The sequence below is a fragment of the Dunckerocampus dactyliophorus genome, chromosome 15 (genome assembly GCF_027744805.1).
Source record: "Dunckerocampus dactyliophorus isolate RoL2022-P2 chromosome 15, RoL_Ddac_1.1, whole genome shotgun sequence".
Classification (NCBI taxonomy): Eukaryota; Metazoa; Chordata; class Actinopteri; order Syngnathiformes; family Syngnathidae; genus Dunckerocampus; species Dunckerocampus dactyliophorus.
The window spans coordinates 4978160-5004358 of record NC_072833.1 but is presented as its reverse complement, the minus strand read 5'-3'; the positions used below and the strand labels follow the sequence as shown (position 1 = coordinate 5004358).

Here is a 26199-nt window from a genome sequence, read left to right as displayed (position 1 = left end):
CAGCCGAGGATCATATGTCACTGCAAGCACCACGCGTTTACTCGACGCACGGTTTACCTAAAAAAATGAACACAGGCGGCCAATCATCCATTATTCAGTGCCAGCCTCTGTTTAGCCAATAACAGCCTGTGCAAACTCCCGCCCTGTAATAAGAGCGTTCACCGTGCAAGACCATGTCAAACTATGTCATGAACCTCAGCTGCTTCCAAGTGTTCCAAATACATCAAAGTCAATCCTTTTTTTCCACTAGTTTCAGGAATGGAACTCCGTTTTATTCCCATATGTTTGCATTAGATTGTCGGCCTCATTTTGGGAACACATGATTTAGACTCATTCCTCAGAGTATACTTTGGATTTTACGGCCCCACTGAAAAGAAAAGTAAATTATATAATCAGAATAAAAAGGTAATGTTACAACAAATTTTTCTGAGGTAGTAACCCTTAGCAAAAACAAGTTTATTCAAGTATATTGTGAGTATACTTACTTTATACTAAAACTGAGGAAGTGTACTTGAAGTTCAGTACATACCCATGCGGGAACAATGCGCATCCTGCGTACGATGTCGTTCACTAGACGTAAACAGTACTTGACTTGGGTGTAAATGAGTTGTGCGGGAGGATGGCATTTTGTGCCAAAGTGCACCATTTTCAGTCACAAATTGCGTGCCAAGTGTGTAGACAGCACACAAATATTGCATAAACTAGTCTTCAATTTGCCAGGCATGCCATCGAAATGACACCCATTGCCATGGCGAATTACGGGACAATGCAGAGGCAAAACGCGTCCAAGTGTAAACACCACTTAATGTTGTCATTTTACAAGAGCGAAGTTGCATTGCAAGCAGCCCTGTGATATTGTTGGACATGTTTGTTATATCGTGTTGCTACATTTGCGTGAAATGATCTGGTCAGCTGACTGCTGGCATGCTGTCACTTTTACTTGCCGTTCCTTGGAGTCGGATGAGCAGCGACGTGTCTGCTTTTATGAGCGTACATAATCATGTGGTTTTGTATGGATATAATATACGCTATATGTTTGACAATCTAGCCCCCGCCCGAGCTCCATCACCAGCAGACCACCGGCATCATGCGGACCTTCCTTTGTCTGATCTAATTAAAGAGGCCGTCCTGCCATGTTGGCCTGAGGCTGATTCATGTCTGTTTATTCAAGGCAAAAAGTTCATTTTCACTGTTGCTTTTCCTTTTCAGTCTCTCTTTTTATTTTTACCCAACGGCAAGTCAGCGTGGAACAAAGGGAGGACGCGCCCCTGCCATTAGCTTGTGTTATTTTTAGTTGCTGGGTTATATTCGGCGCCAATCTGCCAGATTTAGAGTGGGTGATTGTGGAGGATCTTTGGCGTCTATTCGGGGTTATTCTCAGTTTTATTGTACGAACGAGTCTGGCTCTCATCTCCTCTGTCCTTGTGATCTTTCTTTTTTTATATATATATTGTGACTGTCATGTGCCAGATTCGCTCTCCCTGTTGCATAATGACTTTTAGAGCTCCGTGGCAGCCGCTGGACGTGAAATACTGCCAGTGTTCTGCAGGGGAAAGCGTGAGAAGCTGCAGAGTGGATTTTATTTGACATGTTGTTTGTCTTTCTGACTGTATCATGGCCGCCTTGCACTACGACAAGCTTAGAGCATGCATTCATTTGGAGGTCCGTATTAAGACTCACTTTGCCATTTGCTTCTTGCTCGTGCAACCCCAAGTCAAAAACAGCACCTCATATTGTCCAACGGTTGTATTTACGTGCAAACGATCCCTTTGCATAAGTGCTTATTATGGATGCATCTATTTGGAATGATTGCACATTGCAGCTCCAATGGCTGGTCACTGTCTCTCGCTCGCGTCGCTAACTGGGAGCACCGAAACCCACAATCCTCCCACGCTTGCACTTGCTAACTCCCAGTCACTGACTCACTAGACCAAATTATGTTCAACCCAAACCAACCCACTGACCTCAGCGCTGCTCTCTCTCCCTCTGATCAGCCCCGTGGCGAGCTAGCCAGTAGCCAACGGCGTGGTACAATCCTCAATACTTAAGCTTGCATGTTGGCACAATGCTACATTTGCATTCTGAGCAGCTATAACGCCACCATTTGATTACATTTTGCTGAATATTTGTGCTTAAAGTCCCTCATCCGTCACAAAACAATACCACGAAATGCTTAAAAATGTGCTTAAAAAGTGCTTTAAATTGCACTTATGTATTATTTCAAATATCACAAATAAATGTGCCAAACCTTCTTTACCAAAATGTTATTATACGTATTTTTATAGACATTTTTGAAGTTATATAATTAAATAATTTTATGAATCATAGAAAAGCATTGAAACACTTCAAGTGAAATTCAAGCATAATGCCATCTATCTGTCTGCATCTATCAGCTGTCTGTCCATTCGCATATGCATGATGCAAACCCCAGTCTTTCCATTCGCATATGCACAATGCAAACCCCAGCCTGTCCATTCGCACACACATGATGCAAACCCCAGTCTGTACATTCGCATATGCACAATGCAAACCCCAGCCTGTCCATTCGCACACACATGATGCAAACCTGCACCACCTGAACCATGTTGTAGTCACGATGCTTTACTTTACTTTACTTTACTGTTCTCTTTACTTGTCTTGCTTGCTTGCTGCTGTAACAAGTAAATTTCCCCGCTGTGGGATAAATAAAGTACATACCATACAATACAAACTCCAGTCTGTCCATTCGCACACACTCATGCAAACACATCGGCCCATTCACATATCCACACTATATGCTGGCAGATTGCTTATTTTAAGTAACATACAAACACAGTCCATTTTTAAAGAGGCCTTGTTGAGTGTTGTAGACGATTGTGTGATATTTATAAAAAAATAAAGCTAAAGGGGGAGGAGCAGACATTCTCACATTGTAGTCCGGTGTTTATTATGTGGTTGTCTACTTTTGCTTACAGTTAAGGAAGTGGGTGGCAGCACTAGTTGTTGCTGCATAGTGGTGGTGAGTGGGTGAGTAAATAGTCTGTGGAGCAAAATAGCTGCGCTTGCATAACACTTTGATTTCAGCACTGAGGGCCCAGAGAGAGGCTTAGTCCATAGTGATCTACACGGGATCACAGACAGGAGCGCTTCAAGTGAATATTAGCTAAGTGCAGCACTCCCGCTGAGGTGTCGTAATTAAAGTCTCAGAGTCAGAGTCAGACAGCAGATAGGAGCTCTTATTTTAAAGAGGAATAACTGAGCTCGTGTAAGGACAGTGATGTGTTTTTCATTCAATACAGGACACAACTCCCTAGCAGTTTCGAAGAAAGCAAAGCACTGCGGAGGAATCAAGTGACTAACCGTGTGAACTTTGACCTCAGAGTCCCAAACTATTCAAAACCAGCTGTTTTATTCAATAGACTAAAGATTTGACCTTAGGCTCCATTTTGCTGGGGGGGGGGTTTCAGAATCAATAGCTGTGACATAGACAAATATTCCCCCCAAAATGGCGCCTCAGCACAGGGGCATGTCCCGGCTTGACCTCTGACCCCATCCCCGCTTTGCCATCTTGTTTAGTCAAAATCAAAATCAATACGGCCCTCCCTCTGACACAGAAGGTTCCTTTTAAAATCACTTGTCATATGTTGAACATGCCTGATACGAACACTACTTGGGTCCTTGACCTTGTGTTGACTTTGTCTTTCCATTCTCATACATCGTACACCATGCAAGTGTTGGTACACCTACGAATCCACATACACATCATGCCAACAACTGTCTGTCCATTCTCATATGCGTGATGCAAAAGTCCGTCTGTCCACTCAAATAGCCACATAAAACAAACCCCAGTCTGTCCATTCATATACAGACATACGTTAAACATGCGTCCATTCACATGCACACATAATGCAGTCATCATTTCGTCGACTCGCATGGACACGTAATGCAAATGCCAGCCTATCAATTCACATACACGTGTCATGAAAACCAGTCTGTCCATTCACATACGCATAATGCAAACTACTCTCTGACCATTCTCGCATGCATGGTGCAAAAGTCTGTCTGTCCATTCAAATACCCACACAATACAGACCCCAGTTTGTCCATTCATATATGTATATGCCTGAAACATGTCTGTCCATTCTCGCATGCGCAACGCAAGCGTCTGTCCGTCCGTTCGCATCCACACATAAAACAAACAGCAAGTTTGTCCATTTTTTTTCTTCCAGAAGAGCAGAGAAGAAATGTGGGGACTTCACATGAGTTCATCCAAGCAGTAACATCGTTGGAGTCGTTGCTTATACAGTAAGTTGAGCCAGCAAGATTTCTTTCCCTTCAGAGTTTTCTGGGCCAGAGCAGGATCCAGATGTTGAGAGTTAGTGACAGAGAGGCCTGTGGAGGGGCTGACGTGCTTGCTGGCTTGGAACCATCCATAAACTGGGCCCCCCTCTCTGTGTTATTGTTTTGACTGAGTTTGGGGGGGTGGAGCAGGTTCACGTGGGGGGTAAGGCCCTGCCTATTATGTCTGAGCATCTTGGAATGTAGGTCAGGAATCATCTTTTCCACCCTCCCTCTCTGCTCTGCCTCTGCATGACCACTGCCAAAAAAGTCTTTTAATCCTGCTTCTTCACTCCTCCCGCCGTCTTGATCGATGCGCCTCCGCGGGCCCGTCTAACCTACGCCTCCCTCCTCCCCTATCTAGCCCCTTGTCTCATGGCGCCAAATGCCAGGCATTTATCAGGAATAAGCAGATGTCCCCCTTTGCTGGAGGGAGAAAGAGGAAAAAATGCTAGAGGGGTGAAGAAGACGAAGGAAAAAGTGGCAAACAGACAGAGGCGGCTGCCAATTTATTTATGCCACTGCTGCCTTTGAATGTTAATTTAAGGGGAACTTTAATCAGCCATGTGTGCACCAAGGATGTTGTGTTCTATCAGTGTTTTTTGTTAGTGCCTACTTCCCATCCTCCAAAGGCAAAATAAATGGTAAAATCCAGACTGGTAGCAATGTAAATTTAACATGGAAAATCCCACGTAGCGTGCTTCATATGCACTTTGCTGCTACATTCAGGAACGTGGAACTGAAGTCATTTGACTAAGAAACCTGCGCTCAGAATTGGGAGTTCCTTCTCTCTAACAAAAAATATTCACAAACAAAACACATTTTAGCTGATTGTGGATGTCAACTGTGTTTGTTTTGCTTGTTGTAGGGCAGTGTTGGACAAACTGTGGCCCAGGGGCCATATACAGCCCACAAGAGCGCATAATCTGTCCCTCCATGCAATTCTAAAAACCAATAAACTCCAAAGAAATCCACTCATGCTCGTAATTTACCGTATACAGTGTTCCCTCGTGCGACCCTAATGAGGAGATCATTAAAATTCAAACGAAGGTTTGAACATTTTTGAGAGTGTTTAAACAAGAGAGAAATGGGAGAGAATGTTATTGCCTGTGTGAGAAAAGCGTATAAAGAGTACGGTGAGGGGTTTTACAGACTTAAAACATATATAATCATTGTAAAAAAATGAAGTTGGCTACTTTGCGGATTTCACTTATTGCGGTCTATTTTTGGAACCTATCCAACGGAGGCGCACGATCGTCTGCCAGTCGCGTGTAGCATACATTCAATGTGAACATCAGGACGTCCATTTGTATATACAACCAATATAAAGCGCAACTATACGCGTATACTTTAAATGCAAACACCCGTCAGTCCATTCACATCCACACATAATGCAAACACTAGTTTGTCCATTCACATCCACACATAATGCAAACACTAGTTTGTCCATTCACATCCACACATAATGCAAACACTAGATTGTCCATTCACATCCACACATAATGCAAACTCTAGTTTGTCCATTCACATGCACATATAATGTCCTTGTCCAAACATGATTGATAATTATTACATACTGATTGCAAGTTAAAACAACATGCGTAGAATAAATGATGCTGATGCAGTTTTAATATTGCGGTATGGATGCATGAATGTGCGGCATAGCCAAGAAATATTTGTCATGCGATAGTCGACAACGTGTGTCTTCAGGTTGAGACTGTGTGTCTGCAGATAGGAGTGTAAACGCACACGTCTGAAGGTTAAAGCTGCGGCAGATGCGTCACAGCTCGGGTAAAGACAGTAGCGTGACTCAGATGGCAGCCTTCACGTCGCCCCCAAACCACAGCTTTTCAGCTTTTTGAGTCGTTTATGGCTTATCTTCCCGACACTCTGATAAGTTAAATGAATTGCTGATTGACCTTGGTAGCACTGGTAGCTAAACTGCTAAAGGATCATAGCATGGAACAGCATTAAATATCACCTTCTCGTTGGCCATTTTGTTGTGCTCCTTCAGACTCTCTGCGGGTTTGTCCCCCGCCTCCCTTTATCTGGTGGCATCATCGCAGTCATATCAACAAGAGACGAGCTTCATTCTTCGCATGCCGCCGTCTTGTGCATGAGCGTCTGCAAACACAAACATGCTGATATTAAGATTGCAGATAGCGACAGTATTTTATCATCATCCGCATCTTCGGTCAAAGTGACATAAAGTGTCATGAGACTTCATTTTAACATTCTACTTTCACTTTCCTCACACACGCACACACACCTGGCCCTTAGAGCTGAGAGGCATTGGTGGGGGTGTGGAAGGAGGAAGCGCCGCAGCCATCGTTACAGGTCGCCTATCACAAGTTATCACGTCCAAGAGATGTGGCACAGTCGCCGGGTTCACTTGCTTAATCATGTGTGTTTGGCATGTGTGTGGGTGTGTGTGTGGCTTATGTAACTTGTTGTTGGCTGCACCTGCACCATCTAATGACATCCAATACAAATTCCAGCCTTGCAAAAGACAACAATGCTCATTTTTGATTGGTATACTGTCACAGAGACCTTGTTAGCAATATAGCAATATTTTTATTGTTGCCATTTGCAAACTGTCCATTCTAATGTGGATAACATCTGTCTGTTCTCATACACACACAATGCAAACAGCAGTTTGCCCATTCATATGCAGTACATATGCATATTTGTGATTCAGCATTCACAGCCCTGCAAATTTAAAGATTTTTGGTCAAAAAAATATTTTGGGGGATTTTTGTTTTTTCCCCCCCTTCAAAACAAATTGTTTTTTTTTCCACACAGAAAAGTTGGTAATGTAACAAATGTAACAAATGTACAACATGCATCTACCGCGTGTGCGTTTGTCTTTATGTTTCGATGGTAATGTTTTTTTGTCACGCGTTGAGATTTCGCACTTTGTTCGACGGTCCTTGAATGCAACATAATCGTGTGATGTGACACCGTGATGCCGATTCCATCTGTTCATGGATCATCTTACATTATCATTCATTAGTGATGGCTACCTATACATTTTATGCTTTAAATGTGTCCAATACGTGCGCGAGGCATATTTGGGGCTTAAACCTGGATTGCGTCGCGAGTGAACAATGGCAATTGAAGAGAGACGAGGAGGGTTCTGGAGCTGAATCTAATGTAATAATTACAACAGACATTTTTATTGCATATTTTGATCCAAGATCGGAGGAGAATGTCAGCAACGGGAGGGGTTTGGGGAGGGGGGGGGGTCTTAAATAGACATTTTTATGGGCGTATCAATTGCTTGTGTTTTTTGATCATTTGCTGGTGGCCCTGGTACATGACCTCAGCAAAAAGCATACATTACACATGAAACATGTCTGCCCATTAACAAATATACATAATACTAGGGCTGTCCCAATCCAATACTGATATTGGATATCAGTCCAATATCAGCAAAAAAAAAAAACAGGTATCTCGGAATAAGCACTCCAATGCAAGCAGTCCATTCCAGACTCCGCCCACCACTTCTACCCAGCAGTGCCAGGATGGAGCCCACGTGATCAACAACAGAGTGTGCTAACGTGCTAACATGTAGCGTTGATTGTGCCCGATGAGCAGCCCTTGTCAGTGGTGAGTGATATCGGGTTTCAATACCGACCGTTGCTGACTATTGTCCTTTGTTTGAGTGATATCACTTGATCAAGGCTTTTCTAACATTCCACACTACAAAAATAAGTAACTAAAAGTATGGATGATTTGTGTTGATATTGAATGGATATCGGTACTCAAGGCTGCTATATCGGTATCGTGTCAGGACACCCCAACATAATACATCAGTCTATCCATCTATGTATGCATGTATGTATGTATGTATGTATGTAAGCAAACCTTCCACTTACTGTATACCGCTCCTAAACTGTCACTTGACACAGCAGCAAATCATTATCCTCTCCCGTCACATCAAATCCCCACTTGGATTACCTAACAGACGCATCGAATTAGATCTGTGACATTATCTGCCAGGGTCAGAGGTCAACCCCGTGGCACCTTAGGGCAACGGCAGAAAATCAGCACAACGCAAGAACAAATCAGCGCTCCTCCTCAGCCAGTCAGGAGGTGTCCTCCAAGAAGAGAAGGACAAGTTGGTATTGGCGTGGCCGCTATCAGCGTGACGCCGCAACGATAGAATAAAGGAAGCAATAAGAGGCTGTAAAGCCAGATTGGGGAGAGTGACTGAAGTTGGTAAAATGCATACACGCACGCCCACGCAGGAGTTCCTATTACTAAGTCTGTTGGCTTTTCTGGAATTGCTTGGAGACAAACTGCATATTTGTATGCTTTGTTTATGCTGAACATACAGTATGCCATGCTGCATTAGGCTATAGTCCGCAGTCCACAGTCGCACGCTCATTTCAGTACAGTGGCACCTCGGTTAGCGACCGCCCTGGTTGCCGTGTTTCTCGGTTAACGTCGAAAATTTACGCCGCTATTTCGCCTCGGTTTGGGTGCATTCTCCGGTTAGTGTGCGATATGGCGCGCGTCCTGTCTTGTTGCTAAAAAGCTGTGTGAATCCAACCGTGTTCTTAATTTAGTTTTTAGCCACAAAACGTCCTTCTTTGTTTGTTAGCATCCTATTAGCTAGCTAGACAAAATGGCAAACGGAACTGAAAGCTAAGTAGCCCGTCTATGACATCGTCAGCGGTTGACTCTCAAAAATGCTAAGGCAAAACACGCTTTTATAGTTTTCCAGTGATAGTTGTCCATGCATACAACAACGATTGAAAGGAATATACAGTATGAACATTTAAGGTTACTTTTTACCTTCACTGAAGACATGACTGTTCTTCCCAAAGACACGATGTGGCGGCGAGATCAACCACCAGCAACTTCCTGCTCTCAGTCCCGTCAACAATCACGTCTTCAATGAAGGTAAAAGTAACCTCAAATGTCCATTTATCCCTTTCATTCAATTTGTATGGATTTGTATGCATTTTGATTTTTTCCTGCATGTAAAACTATAAGCTTAGCTTCTTCCCACTCCTTTTTGGACATGTGGAACTGCGACTTGTACTATGTGATGTATTCCATTGTAACGTGTATGCATGCTCAATTAAAATCAAACCATGATTTTGTATGGGAAAAATTAATTCGGTTCGCGTCCGTTTCGGTTCATGACGCTAAGCGAGGCTCCACAGTATTTGGATCATTCTAAGCCATTCATTCTTTTTAGGGCATTGCTTTCCAACGCTATAATCTCCACATTCATCAGTGCTATTAATGTTTTACCTTTGCTTAACCCCAACGCTCTTCCGTGTCGGAATTACGCACCTCTCGCTGCTGCCACTTAATCACTCCAATCGCATACTCATCATCTAATCGCCATTATTGAAAGTGGAGAGTAAATTAAAAAAAAACAGAAAACGAACAATTGTTTAGTTTATTGGTCAACAGATGCTTGTTTCTGTTTTTAACGCCCCTCATTCTCATTTCCATAATTCATCCCCTGATTTATTAAGAAGATAATCCCCTTGTTATACAGTCGCCACTGTGGAATTCACCAGGGAACTGTGTGTGTGTGTGTGTGCGCGTGTGTGTGTTTGTGTGTAAGAGGGTGGGTTCAGATTAGGAGATATGAACTCCTTACCCCTTTCCTCGCTCCTCCTCCTTCCTCCACCCTCCTCCTTCCCCGCGTCAGCTGCTTGTGAATGCTAATGATTAATTGCTTATTGGCTAGGACAGGCTTTGATTGACGTTTGTGCGGAGTGGACTTGACGAGCCGCCAAAGCTGTCAGACAGGATGCGCAACAACCACACACACACACACACACACACATAAACAGCGGCTGATAGTAAATAGTCTGCTGGATCAGAACCCTGTGAACCCTTTACGAGCAGTACTACCACACTGCACAGTATTAAAGTAAATACAAATTTGTACTGCACTGTTAGGAAAAAGGGTTTTTTTTTTTTGCTTTTTAACCTTCAGGGAAGGGCGGGGTTGCCAGTTCAGCTCAGTAATTTTCATAAATAAGTGATATTTTCTATTTACTTTTATGATTATGACCTCACAGAGCAGCTCTCTGTAAAACGTACACTACTTTTTTTGGTATTTTTGTTCTGCATATAATAGTAATAATACTGATTTTTTTTTTGAAATATATACAAACCGGTACATTTCTGTCTCCCTATTCACATATACAAATAATGTAAAAGTCAATTTGTCCATTCACATACAGATATGCACAAAATGCACACACCGTCTGTATAATTGCATATTCATGCAGTCAGTCTATGCACATAAATCATATGTATTAAAAATAATGTCTGTCCATTCACATCAGGCATACACCAGCTTGTCCACTCACACACACATAAAGTGCAAATGCCGTTTTGTCCATTTATGTTGAGCTACTTTAAACGTTGTCATGTAAACATAATGCAATCGTTATTGTGTTTATTCATATGCACATGTAATGCAAACACGGGTTTGTCCACTCACATACACGCAACACAAACAACCCGTCTGTCCATTCTCATATACTGCACATACAAGTCTGTCTGTCCATTCATGGTTGAACATAATGCAAACACCAGTGTGTTCATTCACATATAAACGCTATGTGTCTCAATACATTAGCATTAGCATTAATCCTGCGTCTGTGTGAACGCACACAAGTGCAGCGAGCGAGCGCCTCTGCAGCGCGAATGCGCACTTTTTTTTTTGCCCGTGCAGCCACGCATGCACACGCGCTGACTGACACTGTTCTGTCAATCACGCCAGCGCACTGCTGCGAGCTCCGTTTTAATCATCGTTAGAGGCGGCGGCGACGACGCTCATCACGGAACGCCGCCTATCGCGTTGCATGCAGTCTACAGTATAACTGACTGATTGCATGCATAAACATGAATGAAGGGACAATCAAGGAAAGATACTTTGCCTTGCAAACTCAATTTGCCTCTTGCCGCTCCACTGGGTTCTTTTTTTTTTTTTTGCATTAAGTGATTTGAATAATCCATTTTATGCTGGTTTTTAGCCTTATTAATAGAAGCCCTCTCTTTAAGCTAGCAAGCAGGTGAGAAGCAGTGATGCGGGAAGCATTAAATCAGTTTATTTAGTTGAAGCCAACAGCTCAGACTAATACCTGTTTCATAGCAGAGACCTGAATGACAGGGTCATGTACAGTATTAATCCTTGTTTGACCCCAATAAGGGTCATCTGCTGCGAGGGCTCATCACCTTTCACAACGTCTGCAGCTGTGGATTCACACAATGAAGTGTATTGCGCGCTTGAATTTTTAATATAAATTGTTTAGCCTAGCTGTGGAAGGCCTTTTCCTGTTTTCCTCTGAGATAAATGATAGCAATTTCCTTCATTGAATCACTTGTGCCGCATATTCTCCGAGTAGATATTGGAAAAACATGCCTTAGCGCATGGAAAATGGAAAGTTATGCGCTCACGCATACATGGTAGAGGCAGGCTGTCAGATATTGATCAATAGTGTTGGGAGCCATGTTGCATTTCCTCTGAAGCACTGACCACATAGTATTTGCCGCTCCAGGCTGAGTAATTGGTGCACACCATCATGATAGCCGCCTTAATGGTAGCGCGCTGCCATGTTTGTGTGTATAAATGGTCCTCCGGGGGGATATTGTTTGGTATACCTTCCAGGTTGTACACCACGGCGTGAGCTGCATTCTTGACTCACCACATTGTCGCAACTTTTGTGGGGTTTTTTTGGTCTGACTTTTATTGCTGATACTTTTATGGAAGACACACACAAACACACACATGCACACGCACTCTCACACACAATCCACATTTCTTGGCATTTGCCAGGAATAAACAAAGCAAGTGAAGTATCAATGCAAATAAAGACCGCATGCGAGTCTATTTGATTCAAACGCTACTGTGCAGAAAACCGGACTGAACTTCTTTGTTGGTTTTCAGGATTCCTACAAACTGTTTTTCAACATAAAATGGTGCAGATCAATCCACATGGATTTATTATCTCTAAATGTGTGGGGAATTTAAGATTTTGGATCGTGCTCCCTATTGGGGGTGTAGTTTGCATACCTATCAGGTCTTAACATTCATGCTGTCACTGTGGTAATATTCAATAAGGGCAAAGGTCAGACTAGTCATAATAACCAACAGAACGTTCAGGAAGCATTCTAGATTATTTATTTCATGTGTTTGAGGCAGACAACAGTCATACATTTTTAAGAATATATTATTTCAAAATAAGTTTAATTTGTATTTAATTGTATATATAGCACATGCACATGCACATGCACATGCACGCACGCACACATTGGATTTTTTTTGAGTCAGTTTTCCATGTTTTTTTAAATCAGATTTCCACACTGACTACCAACATACTTGAGGTAGCTGAGGTCAACAGTCATGCGTTTTTTTTTAAATATATATTTTAATTTTAGATTTACTTTTCATATAAAATTGTTGGTGTTTTATTTTTTTTTTACATTTTCTGTATTTTTTTGACCACCCTTAAGGAGGTTAAGGTCAAGAGTCATACATTTAAATACATTTACAAATATATATATATTTTTATTTAATATTATACAAATGATTGAAATCTATTTTTGAAATAGATTGTCCCCACCTAGATGCTTATGGCAGACGAGTGGTTATGCATTTGAATAAATTATAATATTTTATTAAATAAAAAGAGTTATATTTTCATTTAATTTTGTATATATTTTCTTTAAGATATTTTTTATTTTTTGTGTGTGTGTATATACATTGAATTATTTTTTTTTTCGAGATATCTTTTTTCTCAGTGTGTCCTCATTTATTACCAAGATACTCAAGACAGGAGGCGTTTTTAAAATATATATTTTTAAAGTTCTATTTTGATTACATTTTATTTGTATTATATTACATAATATATAATATTTTGTATTATTTTTTTCTTCTCTCTTTTCTTTTAACGGATCGTCCTCTCTGTAAATCAAAGATGGCGGTTCACGACGGCCACTCAAGTGGTTTTAAATGAAAGGATCTTGTGCGGGTTCTCCCCTGGCTCCGCCCCCTTCTGTTGTGTGCATCAGCTGGCGGCGTATTCCGTCGAGAGGACGCCAAATTCCATCCGGTGCCAACAGCGACGGTCACATCTAAATATACGCCGTCTCCATTTACCCCCTCCCCTCCACTTTGATTGCACGTGCCAGAATGTCCTCTTGTGTGCCGGGTGCTACTCCGCCTTTAGAGTGGGTCACTCTTTTTCACGAGTGTGTGCCAGCTTCTATTTTCTGCCTTTTGGGAGGTTCGCCGCATTGGTGTGGGTGTAACACTCACTAGGAAAGGAAGATGGGAAATAAGGAGACAGGTGAGGAGAGGAGAGGAGAGGAGAGGAGAGGAGAGGAGAAGCTGCAGGATGAGGAAGCAAGGAAGGGAGGGGCTGAGCGTGTGTGTCCTCAAACACCCTCTGAGGAAGTGGAGGCAGCGGAGATGAGGATGAGCAGTGCGGCGTGGTTGTGGAGGAACGAGGTTAGTAAACCATTTGGAATTGGATAACAGCCTGCCTGTGTCGCCACAGTTTCACATGACGACGGCTCAGTGAGTGAAAATAGGAGATTAACCGAGACATGGGCGGGACGGGGAGGGGTGGTGGTGGTGGGGGGGGGGGGGGGGGGGGGGCGATTTTAATCTAGCATGTGCAAATCCAACACATATGACGGATTTGAGTACATGACGTGTGCTTCCAAATGAGGAAATCCTTGATTATTAGGTGCCATTTGCAGCCAATCAGGAAAAAAGGGAGAGGAGGGGGTGCTAAAAAATGTCTGCAGCAGGAGCCGCAGTGTCACTCCGCCTCTCTTTGTTGATTTTGGGAACAATTTGTCCTCACAGGAAAATGTCACGCTACCCTGTCAGCTCTGACTCCATCCCTCCCGCCCGCCTCTTCCTCCGCTTCCTCTCACTTCACATCCTATCATGTCCTCTTCTTTTTAGCATCCATGGTACACACTGTTCAACACTAAACACTGGCTAAACACACACACACACACACACACACACACATGCACGCACGCACACAAAAAGCCGCCTTGCTTCTCAACCTGACTATTTCCACCATTGGCCGTTTTCCGCCTGCAGCTGTTTTTTTTCTTTGGCCCTCTGTAAATTCTAAAAATATTCTAATGAGATATGTTGTTAGATATTGCACTCATTTGCGTGGTCACCAAGCCGAGATGCCAGTGTTTTCTTCAAATAGCTCAGCATACTGTGATCTACATCAGATTGCTCTTCGCATCTTTGATGCACAAAAGCCGCATCCTTTAACTTTCCTGCCTGTGGCCCTCCATGGGAAAACGTTGGACACCCCTGATTTGAACTTTGTAAACCCTAAGTACCCTGCTACCAGGACACATGAGGCCCTGGCTATATTGCTATACAGTGTTCCCTCGTTTATCCTGGGAGATATGTTCCCAAAATAGCCCGCAATAAGTGAAATTCTCAGACAAGCGTTAACATTTTCCTACATTTCTCTCTTGTTTAAACACTTCAAATTTTGTTTGAATTTTAATGATAATCCTATTAGGTCGGACACCACAAATTATTCGGCTGCAGCGTTCATGCTGTCACTGTGGTAATATTCAATGAGGGCAAAGGTCAGACTAGTCATAATAACCAACAGAACGTTCAGGAAGCATTCTAGATTATTTATGTGTTTGAGGCAGACAACAGTCATACATTTTTAAGAATATATTATTTCGAAATAAGTTTAATTTGTATTTAATTGTATATATAGCACATGCACATGCACATGCACATACACGCACACACACATTGGATTTTTTTTGAGTCAGTTTTCCATGTTTTTTTAAATCAGATTTCCACACTGACTACCAACATACTTGAGGTAGCTGAGGTCAACAGTCATGCGTTTTTTTTTTTAAATATATATTTTAATTTTAGATTTACTTTTCATATTTTTTCATATTACATATTACATACTTTTCATATTACTTTTCATATTTCATATTGTTGGTGTTTTATTTTTTTTTACATTTTCTGTATTTTTTTATATAGCCCTGGCTATATTGCTATACAGTGTTCCCTCGTTTATCCTGGGAGATACATATGTTCCCAAAATAACCCGCAATAAGTGAAATTCTCAGACAAGCGTTAACATTTTCCTACATTTCTCTCTTGTTTAAACACTTCAAATTTCGTTTGAATTTTAATGATAATCCTATTAGGTCGGACACCACAAATTATTAAGTATTTCACTCATCTGGCCGTGCCTCAGCGTTTTTGTATATCCTCGTTAAAACACATCGCTCCTGTCGTCGCATTTTCCTCACACGGTTAGCTTTTTCTGTTTCTTCTATTGTTGACAGTATTGGCGGTTAGCAAGCAGCTCATACGGTTAGCTAGTTTGGTAGCCACGACCACAGCGAGAGACAGCACGAAGGAGATTGATTGGCAATGGTCTACAGCCAATCAGGACGCAGAAGACAATGGGCGGTGCAGACAGAAGAGAGAGAATAGAGAGAGACACTCCTGCCTGTGCTGAAGCACAGAACTGCAACACTCAACAATATGCAATTCTTCTTAAAGGGCCCGTAACAGCGTTCATACCCTGTAAAAAAAAACGAATGCACTAAAAAAAATCTGCGAAACAGCAAATTGTTTATGTTTTTTATGTGAGTCCATTGTCCCTTCAAACCCTGCTTCTTTTGCTCCTCCACTCGACCACCTGTTGTCCCCCATTGCACCCCCACCACACACACACACACACTTCACCTATTACTGCCATTGCACTTGTGTCTTATGACTTGGCTTGTGCGTCACCGGGCTTCCTCAACAAGGCCAGAATCCATAAGCACACACATAAACACACACACCACACTGAAATAAACCTCCTGCGGGTCACGCTCGGGCCACTCAGACACGTGAATGTCGGCACAAAATTGACAGATTCACACAAACACACACGCGCACACACACATATACATAGACATATAAACACACACACACTCACACATGCTTGCTTTCCACACCATTCATGGCAGCACTACTCTGTCAGGCCTCTATTTATAGTGATGACTAAGCTTTGCAGCACTGGATCTTTTCTGCATCACAACGATGATGGCTTCTATAGTGCTGACACACACGCACACACGCACGCACACACACACACACACACACAGTGAGGGTGAAGAGTTAATGTTGTGTCCAAGGGCAAAGTCAGCAAGTCAACTTTTGACCTCGATGTGAACCTCACTGTAAGGACAGCAAGGAATCATATAGCAGTAAGTCAGGTTGCTACATGTACTACAACTACATTACATTTTGGTGAGAATCTGGATAAAAGGTGCAGATACAGACTGTTGGTTTGTTTGTTTGTCTCCAATAATTGCTTGTATACCTCATAAGCCAACACCAACACACTTGATGTGCGCCATATATTTTTTTTCTCTAAAGGGGGCCTTTAAGGATAAAGTTCACTCGCCACAATGTCAAATATCAGCTTGCAACAAACCCAGTCAAGTCACATGTCAATCCAAAGCCCTTGACGAAGGCTTTCCAGATGTGTCAGTATTTGGGGGAATTCCTAAGGTCAAAGTTCAGTGCTAACAAGGTCAAAAATCAGCTTGCAACACACCCGGTCAAGTCATACGTCCATTTAAAGCCCTTGACAAGTGCTTTCCGGTTCTGTCAACATTTTTTGTTAATATACCAAATGTGACGGCACAAGGACGCAAAAACCAAAAACAGGCTTTTATTTTTCACCAGTGTGTTGTGAGGAGTTAAGCCCCCATTGAACCGGTTGTTTGTTGACATTTAGGAGGTTGCCACTCAACTTGGTAGTTTTTGCTGGTGGTTGACGAGGGAACCCTTAAGGTCAAAGGTCTCTCCCAACAAGGTGAAAAATCAGCTTGCAACAAACCCAGTCAGGTCATACGTCCATTTAAAACCTTTGACGAATGCTTTTCAGATCAGTTATCATTTTGGCCAATATGTCGTATGATGATGACACAAGCGATGCAAAAACAACATACATTTTTAAAGCCTAAAAACAACAGGAAACACTTTGGCGGTTCAAAATTAAGAGCAGGACTTATTCCTTTCATTCCTAGTTGAGCTCAGGTATCCTTCTTAAAAGCCACTTGTAGACACACACTCACACACACACACACACACACACACACTTACTTCCTGGTCACATGCTCAAACCTTGCTTTCATAATGGTTTAACTGCTAACTATGGCAGGAATGCGAGCGCGCGCGTGGGCCCGCATTAGCGCCACGCTCATCATGTGAGCAGGCTTACAAATAAGCGACACACCGTCACCCACACATGCACGTGCAAAGAGGGGGCGATTTAAAGAGGGTTAGGTGGATTAGGCATTGTTGTGCGAAGCAGCAGGGAGTTAGGGCAATACTATTAAAAATGTAAATGTCGCTGCTGTTTGAAATCGGTGTGGACATACCAAACCCTACCCAACACGATACTGGATGTTCTCACGTCGTGCTCATACCACTCAGTCATGCAACACGTGACAATCACAGTTTTGGTGTCGTCCTTATGTGAACTTATTTCAGGGAGGCCATACATCTGCATTGTTGTGATTGTGACTTTTCCGGAAGTGGCTTTCTTCAGAAATTTGATAGACTAGAATGCGGATTAAATTAGGGCCTATAAAGCCACTTCTTGCTTTGGCAGCCTGCATTAGAGATTATAGCCTGAGATTGGATCATTTCAGAGTTACATTGTGCAGTTTTACTCAAACCTTATTGTTGGCTCAAGGAACATCCACAACCAACGTGGGTTCATTTACCCGTGTATACCAAATAGTCCGCTCCAGTGTTAAGGATCGGCATTACTATAAAGCAGTGATCCCCAAGCCCCGGGCCGCGGCCCGGTACCGGGCCGTGGGTCATTTGGTACCGGGACACACAGAAAGACAAAATCATTTCCATTATTTCTTTTTTTTATGTTTTATTTTGAAAAGTAGCCGGATTCTCTCTGTTACATCCGTCTCACTTGACGCATGTCCGTTGTGCGTGTGCTAACTTTACCTCTGTGCCGCACAGATAGACTACTACTGTATTTTTACCATTTTTCTTTCACCTCATATTTGAATATTCAAATGCTGATACTATGTGGGAATGCATGAAGGTAAGTTTTGATGACTTATTGAGTGCTAATGTGCACATTTGTCTCAAGTTAATTCATGCTAGCACACTGCCTTTTACCACACACGTCAAACAGCCATGTAATCATCTCTCTGGAAAAACTTGGCTGGAACTTGAACTGGTGGATGGTGGGTCGGCATTCATTTTGGGCTTTTAATTTGATGTTATTCATGTCTTAGTTTTACACAACACATCATAAATAAGATAAATTAGATCGCTATCATGTATGAACCCCCCCCCCTCCCCCGGTCTGCGGGAGATTTGTGGGAACACAAGCCGGTCCGTGGGTCAAAAAAGGCTGGGGACCACTGCTAAAGAGTTAAGATTGGTACAAGTTTGTAATCTTCTTGTTAGCCCCCCCCCCCAAAAAAACTCCAAACAGATATAAAACCCTGAATCCTCCATTTTTGTATGAGTCGGTTTTTCCTTAAAAATGTTTGCCAAAATGTCGCCACACTTTTCGTACACCATCTCAGCTGTCGTACAATATTGCGCGTAATATGTTTATACAATTTGCTGTGGTTTGTTGGGGGAGCAGCACCAGCAAAAAGGACATTCACCGGATGGACAAACTGATCCGAAAAGCCGAACAAGTTAACCGTGAGAGACCGGAAGACACTGGACAAACTGCTCTCCGTCATGGACGACCCCACGCACCCACTCCATCGGACAATAGAGGGGCAGCGGAGCTCATTTTCCAACAGGCTCCTCCAGTTCCGTTCCCACAGTAAACGCTACAGGACTTCATTCATTCTACACGGCATCCAGCTCTACAATACCTCACCTGCCTGTAAAAGGTCATTCACAGCATTATTGCGCTGTACTGTCTGTTCTCCCTTGTATAAGGTGTACATTTACTTGTATTTACTTTGTAAATATGCAAATCTTATTTATCGTATATTGTTTTTATTATATTTTATTCATATTGCACTGCATTTTATTTAGGAGTGTTTTTCTTTCTTTCTTGTTGTTGCGACTGCTTTTGGCTTTATAACCTTTTCCAGACTGGTAGATGTCAATTAATCAGTCGTTACTATGAGTATGTGAGTTATGATTATTATTATTATAAACTACCTGGCAACACAAGTGAGTTGCAAGATAACTTGCTACTTGCGATGCACTTTTGTGAGGCACAATAAATCAATCGTGGAACATTGTACACTATGTTCAGTACTGTGTTCTTGTACGTCAGCTATAATCAGCACAGGGAATCCCCGCCGCTAACCTTTGCGGCTCATCCGAAGCGAATGGCTGGTGAATTCATGTGAGCTGTGCACACCGTCAGGAGTCGTCCCTTGTTCATTCAGTTAAGGGCCGCGTGCACATCAGACACGTCCAAACACCAAAGGCGAGCAGTTGAATGATGTTGGACGGCTCGAGCTGGTCCGTGCCGTCCAGGGGGCGAAGGCATGAACGAGCAGGTCCTCGGGGCGCATCTTTGTCACCCTGCCAAAAACAACTGTAACATCAGCCGGCGTCCTGTCAAAAAGCGGCCACTGACTGTTGGAAAGATAGTGATTAACGGCGTGTGCATGTGTGTGTGTGTGTGTGTGTGTGTGTGTGATACCATTTGAACCAGAACAGACTGTACCATCTTAGGTGACATATTGAATTGCAAGCACTTGGAACATTGACCCCTATGCAGTTAACAGTGAACCCCACCCCACCCCCCCCCCCCGTGCACTTAGTAGCACATTTTTGCTGATGTTTTCTTACCTTTGCTCTCTCACTGTGACTCAGCGATTTGAATGCCCCCATTAGATGTATATTTATGAGTTTGTGTGTGTGTGTGTGTGTGTGTGTGTGTAGACCCCGGAGTGTGTGTGTTATCTTTAGCCACCTCACGCCAAACATTGACCTTTCTAAAGGTCTCAGCGTCCAGTTGTCCAAATGGAGACACGCACACTGCATGACTGACCTATTGAGGCATGTTTTACACTGGCAGCTTATTCCTAATAAAGTCTTCATTTCGTAGCCGTCCAACGTGGCGATAAAGGGTCAAAACTGGGGATTAGCAAACAGCAAATACTACTACAGCGGAACCTTGGTTAGCGTACGGCCCGGTTAGCAATGTTCATTGAAGGTAAAAGTGACGCAAAACGTTCCTTTATCCCTTAAATTCGTTGTATACGCATTTCAAAGTGGTTTCTGCATGGAAAACTATCATTGTAAAACTGTAAAAACGTGTTTTGTGTCAACATTTTTGTCGTATGAGCCTGGTGTTTGTTGTTTTTCAGAGAGAAGATTGTAATGTCGCTGTTTGATGCGTGTCAGAACAGGCTAGCATGTGATAGCATTAACTTGAGGTTGCGGACCGGACAAATACGTCATGAAACCTTACCTTTATGCATTCCCACAAAGTATCAGCAGTTGGAGCCAAATATGAGATGAAAGAAAAACGGGGAAAAACACAGTATAGTAGTCTGTCTGTGGAGGATGGGAAGTTAGGCCTCAGCCATCTTCTATGCTGTGGGCTGCTGGAGAGGGGGCAGCACGGACAGGGACAGGAGCAGGATAAATAGACTGATCAGGAGAGCGAGCTCTGTCCTGGACGGTCCTTTGGACTCCGTGGAGGAAGTGGGGGAGAGAAGGATAAGCTGACATCCATCATGGACAACACCTCTCACCCGCTACATGACACTGTTGTTTCCCTGGGTAGCTCCTTCAGCACCAGACTGTTACACCCACGGTGTAAGAAGGAGAGGTTCCGCAGGTCCTTCATACCGACCGCTGTCAGGCTCTACAACACCTGAACCATTTTGTATTCACTATGTCACTATGCATTCTTTACTTGTGTATCTTGCTTGCTGCAGTAACAGGTGAATTTCCCTGCTGTGGGATTAATAAAGTACTACTACTACTACTACTAGATGGCGCGTTCAAGGGACCGTCGAACAAAGTGGTATGGCTCACAAAAACAACATAAATATGCAAAAACTGTGAGATTTTTAACTGGATTTTATGTTCAGATTAAAATAATGGTCCATATATCCAAAACTGATATCCATTTACGTAAAATTGGATGTAATTATTTACAAAAAAATATATATATATATATATATATATATATTTTTTTTTTTTAGCATTAAAACTGAAAGTTTCCCGGTGGTTGAGGTCCCCTGGGTTAGAGTACGTTTCAGTTAGAGCTGAACCTTCTGGGCTGGATTAATGATGCTAACCAAGATTCCTGAAATTGTAGTCAAATTTTGATTCTCTATTGCACTTTCTTTTTTTTTTTTTTTTAGATTTTACCTACATTTTACTACATTTTACTTACATTTTGACAATTATCTGTCGTTATATACAGGTGCAATAAATAAATTTGAATATGGTGCAAAAGTTAGTTGATTCAGACGAAGAGCTCAGGAAATGTTTGCAGTTTATTTGCTGATTAGACCCCGTCAAAGACATTCTAAATAATTTTAACAGGCCGTTTGCATCCCGCAAGTCAAAATATTAAGAGAAAAAAGTTGTAATCTAAGGTGAAAAAGTCGTAATTTTACGAGGCGAGCGTCAGAAAATTATAAGGAAAATTTTGTCGTAAAGTTGAAATGAAAGAAAGGAAAAATGTTGTAGTTATTCACAAAAATCACATGATAACATAACCTCCTTGGCGGAGGTAATAAACACAACAATGAATAAAGTTGTCATTTTTGGGAAATTAGGTTGCGTAAAAAGTTATAATGTTAAAAGACTAAAGTCCAAATAATAAAAAAAGAACGTTTAAATAGTTGGAAAATTAAAAAAAAACGGAAATGAAAAATACAGCTGTAATTTTGGGAGAATAAAGACAAAATATTAAGCGAGAAAAGTCGTATTCTAGCAATTTTACAAGAATGAGCTCGTAATATTGTTAGGACAAATTATATATATATATATATATGAGATGCAGTTTTTGGGTTAAAAATATATAACTTCTTCGGAAATCTATGTGCTGCTTTACAAAATATCAAAATGGCTCTTGGAGCCTTTCATTTTTCACTATGTGGCCCTCGCTGGAAGCAGTGTGGACACCCATGATCTAATTTGTTGAGATGTATTATCATTTTTCATTGCTTGTAAAACCTACTAAAAGGGACACTCAAGAGGAAGCAATTGTGCAAACAACCAACAAAGCTGGACTTTAATGGCCGCTAAACAGGAATTATTGACATGCGTCGTGAAAGATCTCATGCTCTGCTCTACTGATGCTATCCACAGATCATCTGTGTGGCAGAGGTAATCAGCTGCTTTTAAGAACACACGAGAGCACTCCTGCCACGTAGACGATCTTTGACTACAAATGTCAATAAATCCGGTTAAACTGTCATTAAAAACAAGCGTCCCCCTACTTGTTTGTCCTTAACATACATGTCGTCTAACGTATGACAGGGAACACGGCAGGCCGTCAGGTCAAAGTGATAACTGCTACCTCGGAATGCAAACGATGCCGACCTGCTCTTTTGCTGTCGCTTCCTTGACCGCTCAGCAGTTATGTGTCGTGCGCAGCTGAGCCTTTTTTTGGCGCCGAAAAAAGGCAGGGAGGGGGTTGCCTCTTAACCCCACTATGAGATCACTTGAAGCGTTTTTGTCGGTCACCCAAGAATAGCCCTTTATGATGTTTCGACCGTAAATAGAGCGCTACGGAAAGGCGTCAGCAGCCCGGAGGACTGGAAAGGTCACCGGTTCAAAATAAATATGGCTGTAAAAGACGTAGGGATTAATCGCTTAATTGCATGTCAATATGACTTTTTTTTTTTGGGTCTCATGTTGCAAAGCTGGCATGCAATGAAGCGATGAAGGCAAATGCAAAATGAAGCTGTAACAGTCGCAACTTGCCAAATGGATAACTGAGCCATTCGGGCCTCTCTCTCTGTGGTCCAAAGGTCAACCCCACCCCGCACCCCCCACCCCCATGACCTCCCTCATGCTTTGAAAGACAGAGTCAAGTGGCTTTTGCTCCCATTTTATAAAAGAGGCCCACTTGTCGCACGGTGAAAAAAAAGCTGATGCAAACACACTGAAAGAAAGCAAAACGAGATGGAAATGGAGCATTGAAATGTTTTGCATTAAAGGAAATAGATCAACTGTTACCCTGCAGTTGTTGCATATTGGAAAGACAGCTGATAATAACGTGCTACTGACTTTACGAACCGAGAAATACTACGAAGGTATGTTATTGTTAATGCAAAGAATTCATCTCTGTTTTTCCTCTGCTTGTGTTTGTCTCGGCACACCATCTCTCACCATTAGTGCAACTGCATGAGGGGCCATTAGAGAGAAATTGACCCTGCAAGCCGGCTACCACTGCTGCAGGAAGCTATATAGGAAGGATGCTTGATGGCTGACCAGTGTGCTTGAGAACACATTGGCCCACTTTCAGACATTTATCAATACTCCACTTGACCCCCGAGCATTGCTCACACACACACACACACACACACACACTTCTGCGCAGTCATTATAAGCTGGCAGCTCACAAATTTGTGAGTAATGCATTGCACCCGCCAGCAGAAAGTTTTTAAATTGTATGTTTCCATGCAGATGTGTCAGGGTAGTGCATGTTATTAATACCTACAGGAGAAGATATTGGATATGGTCATTTTGGACTTTTCAAAAATGTCTACTTTTGTTCACACGCAAACTTTTGTTTGTTATGAGAGACATTTTTATTACATTTTTTTGCTAATTTTATTGTAGGAAAAAATACAAGAGTGACTCAGCTTCACATTTCCTCAATTCAGCTTTGTTGTTATATTGTGCCTTTTCCGGAAGTGACTTTCTTCGGGCTGTCTTTGTTTTCTCTCTCATTTAGTTTGGGCCACCCACATTTTATTTTATTTTTTCATTTTATTTCATTGTGTCACGACATTTTTTTAGCCCTGGGAAAAAAGGGAAAAAAGATGTTTATATAATTCGCTTATACAGTAGTTAGGGGTTGTAGCGCCAAACAAGCTGGTATTTTTATTGAATTCATCATGTCACACATATGTGATGTAAAGATTTGTCTCCGGCCATGCGATACAGGAATTTTTATTTATGCAACATAAACAAATAGAGAAGCACTCGGAGAGCACAGACCTCCGCCAAGCGCCATAGTTCCCTCCATATTGTGATTCACACCAAAATAACAATTCTACATTTTTGGCTCAGTCTTCGATATTTTGTGGAACCTGTTTAAAACTTGTCCTGTATTTTTTTCCTCCAAGTGCTCTGACCAGTTTTTGTGGAGTTATATGCATATGCCCAAAATGGTCCTATGTCGCAATGTTGAAGAATCCTTTAAAAAAATTCCTGGATCCAGACGGTGATGCGGATCACCCCCGGAATTTAACCAGTTCTTCCATATGCCATTTCCGACCATTCCTGAAAATTTCATTCAAATCCATTGCGAACTTGTCAAGTTATTTTAAACACAAACAGACAAACAGATAAACACCGGCAAAAAAAAAAAAATATATATATATAATTTGACATATATTTACAAATAAAACATATTTAAAATGAATAAACTATTTCAAAGTAAAAAAAAAAATACTGATTTTCGGTCAATGTCGAACACTATTTTCGGATACATTCCTAGAAGTAAATCACACACATCATTTGTCCAATTTGGGCGAGCAACTGGATGGCCCGTCCATAACAGGCTGCTCGGAACAGGCCTGTTTATAGAGGGTTGGAAGTGTGTGCTCATTCTTAATCCTTGTGGTATTTTGACCAACGCATGTCACAGACTGGCCTGACTGTGATTAAGACACTTAGTGGCTGTTTTAATCTGTAAATAAATTGCATAATACGTCTCAGTACAGCACGCGTAGAAACAGTAGCCAAGCTTTATTAGCATTTAGCTGTTAGATTGTGCAAACCTTCACATTTAAAAATGAATAGCTACAGTTCCTTTGGGAGTGAGAGAGAGGTGCTATCAGCTTGAAGTGCTCGGAATGTCCGGAAGGCGAAAGGATCGATGCTACCTAAAGACTGGTGATGAATGGATATGTAAAGTAAGCACTGCATCACTCAGCAGCATGACTTGGTGTCATTATTGCTGTCGATAACAAACACATTTGTTCATGCTGGCAGGTGCAGAGTCCAATGGTGACTCCTTCCTGGCTTGAACTTTGCCACGTTTGTTTGTCATATGCTTGTTTTTATTGTCGGAGGTGAGAGGGGATGTGTAGCGGAGTCCTCCAGTTACCCAACACTTGTGTGTGTGCGTTTATGAGCACGACAAAGAGAAAGAGGAAGGCGTGGATTATTTTATGGGCCCTGCAGACACGTGAATGGGTGATTCCAGTCATTTCAAGGTTGTTTTGACAGAAGGGAAAGGACACACTTACACATGTCTGGAATAGGTGCATGAATATTCATGCTCCAGCCATAGATAGTGTATGTTTTTTGCCTTGAAAGCATCGTGTGTGCACGTGTTTGTCTATGCGTGCGTGCTTGTCAGGGTACAAAGATCAGCCACAAGAAGCGCTGCAGAGAGAGCTCTCTGGGGGTCTTTTCCTTGACAGACTCGCTACTTGTTCTGCACTTGAGCATGTGCGTGTCTCCAAGCATCTGTTTCAAACCACTGCCATGCCTCAAAGTGCTCTGTGATGCACAGCTGTGTTGGTTTGTCATAAAAAGCCACAAATGTACCATTTTCTTCAAATCACGAGTACATTAAAAGATGCAAGACATGTCAATAAAGGTGTTTTTCTCCCTTTTCCAGATGTACGGTCTCTTTGCAGACGTTTGGCTCTAAATCGGTG

The 26199-nt window shown here is 42.2% G+C and overlaps 1 protein-coding gene across 3 annotated transcripts in view; it reads right to left on the bottom strand.

Annotated features, from left to right (window-relative positions):
• il17rel (interleukin 17 receptor E-like) overlaps window positions 1-26199 on the bottom strand; it is a 130675-nt gene that overhangs the window by 24433 nt on the left and 80043 nt on the right. For all 3 annotated transcript variants that reach the window (XR_008573809.1, XR_008573810.1, XR_008573808.1), the window contains exon 20: window positions 6299-6441. The gene's annotated coding sequence lies outside the window, so the exon portion shown is untranslated. The remainder of the gene's footprint in view (window positions 1-6298; window positions 6442-26199) is intronic.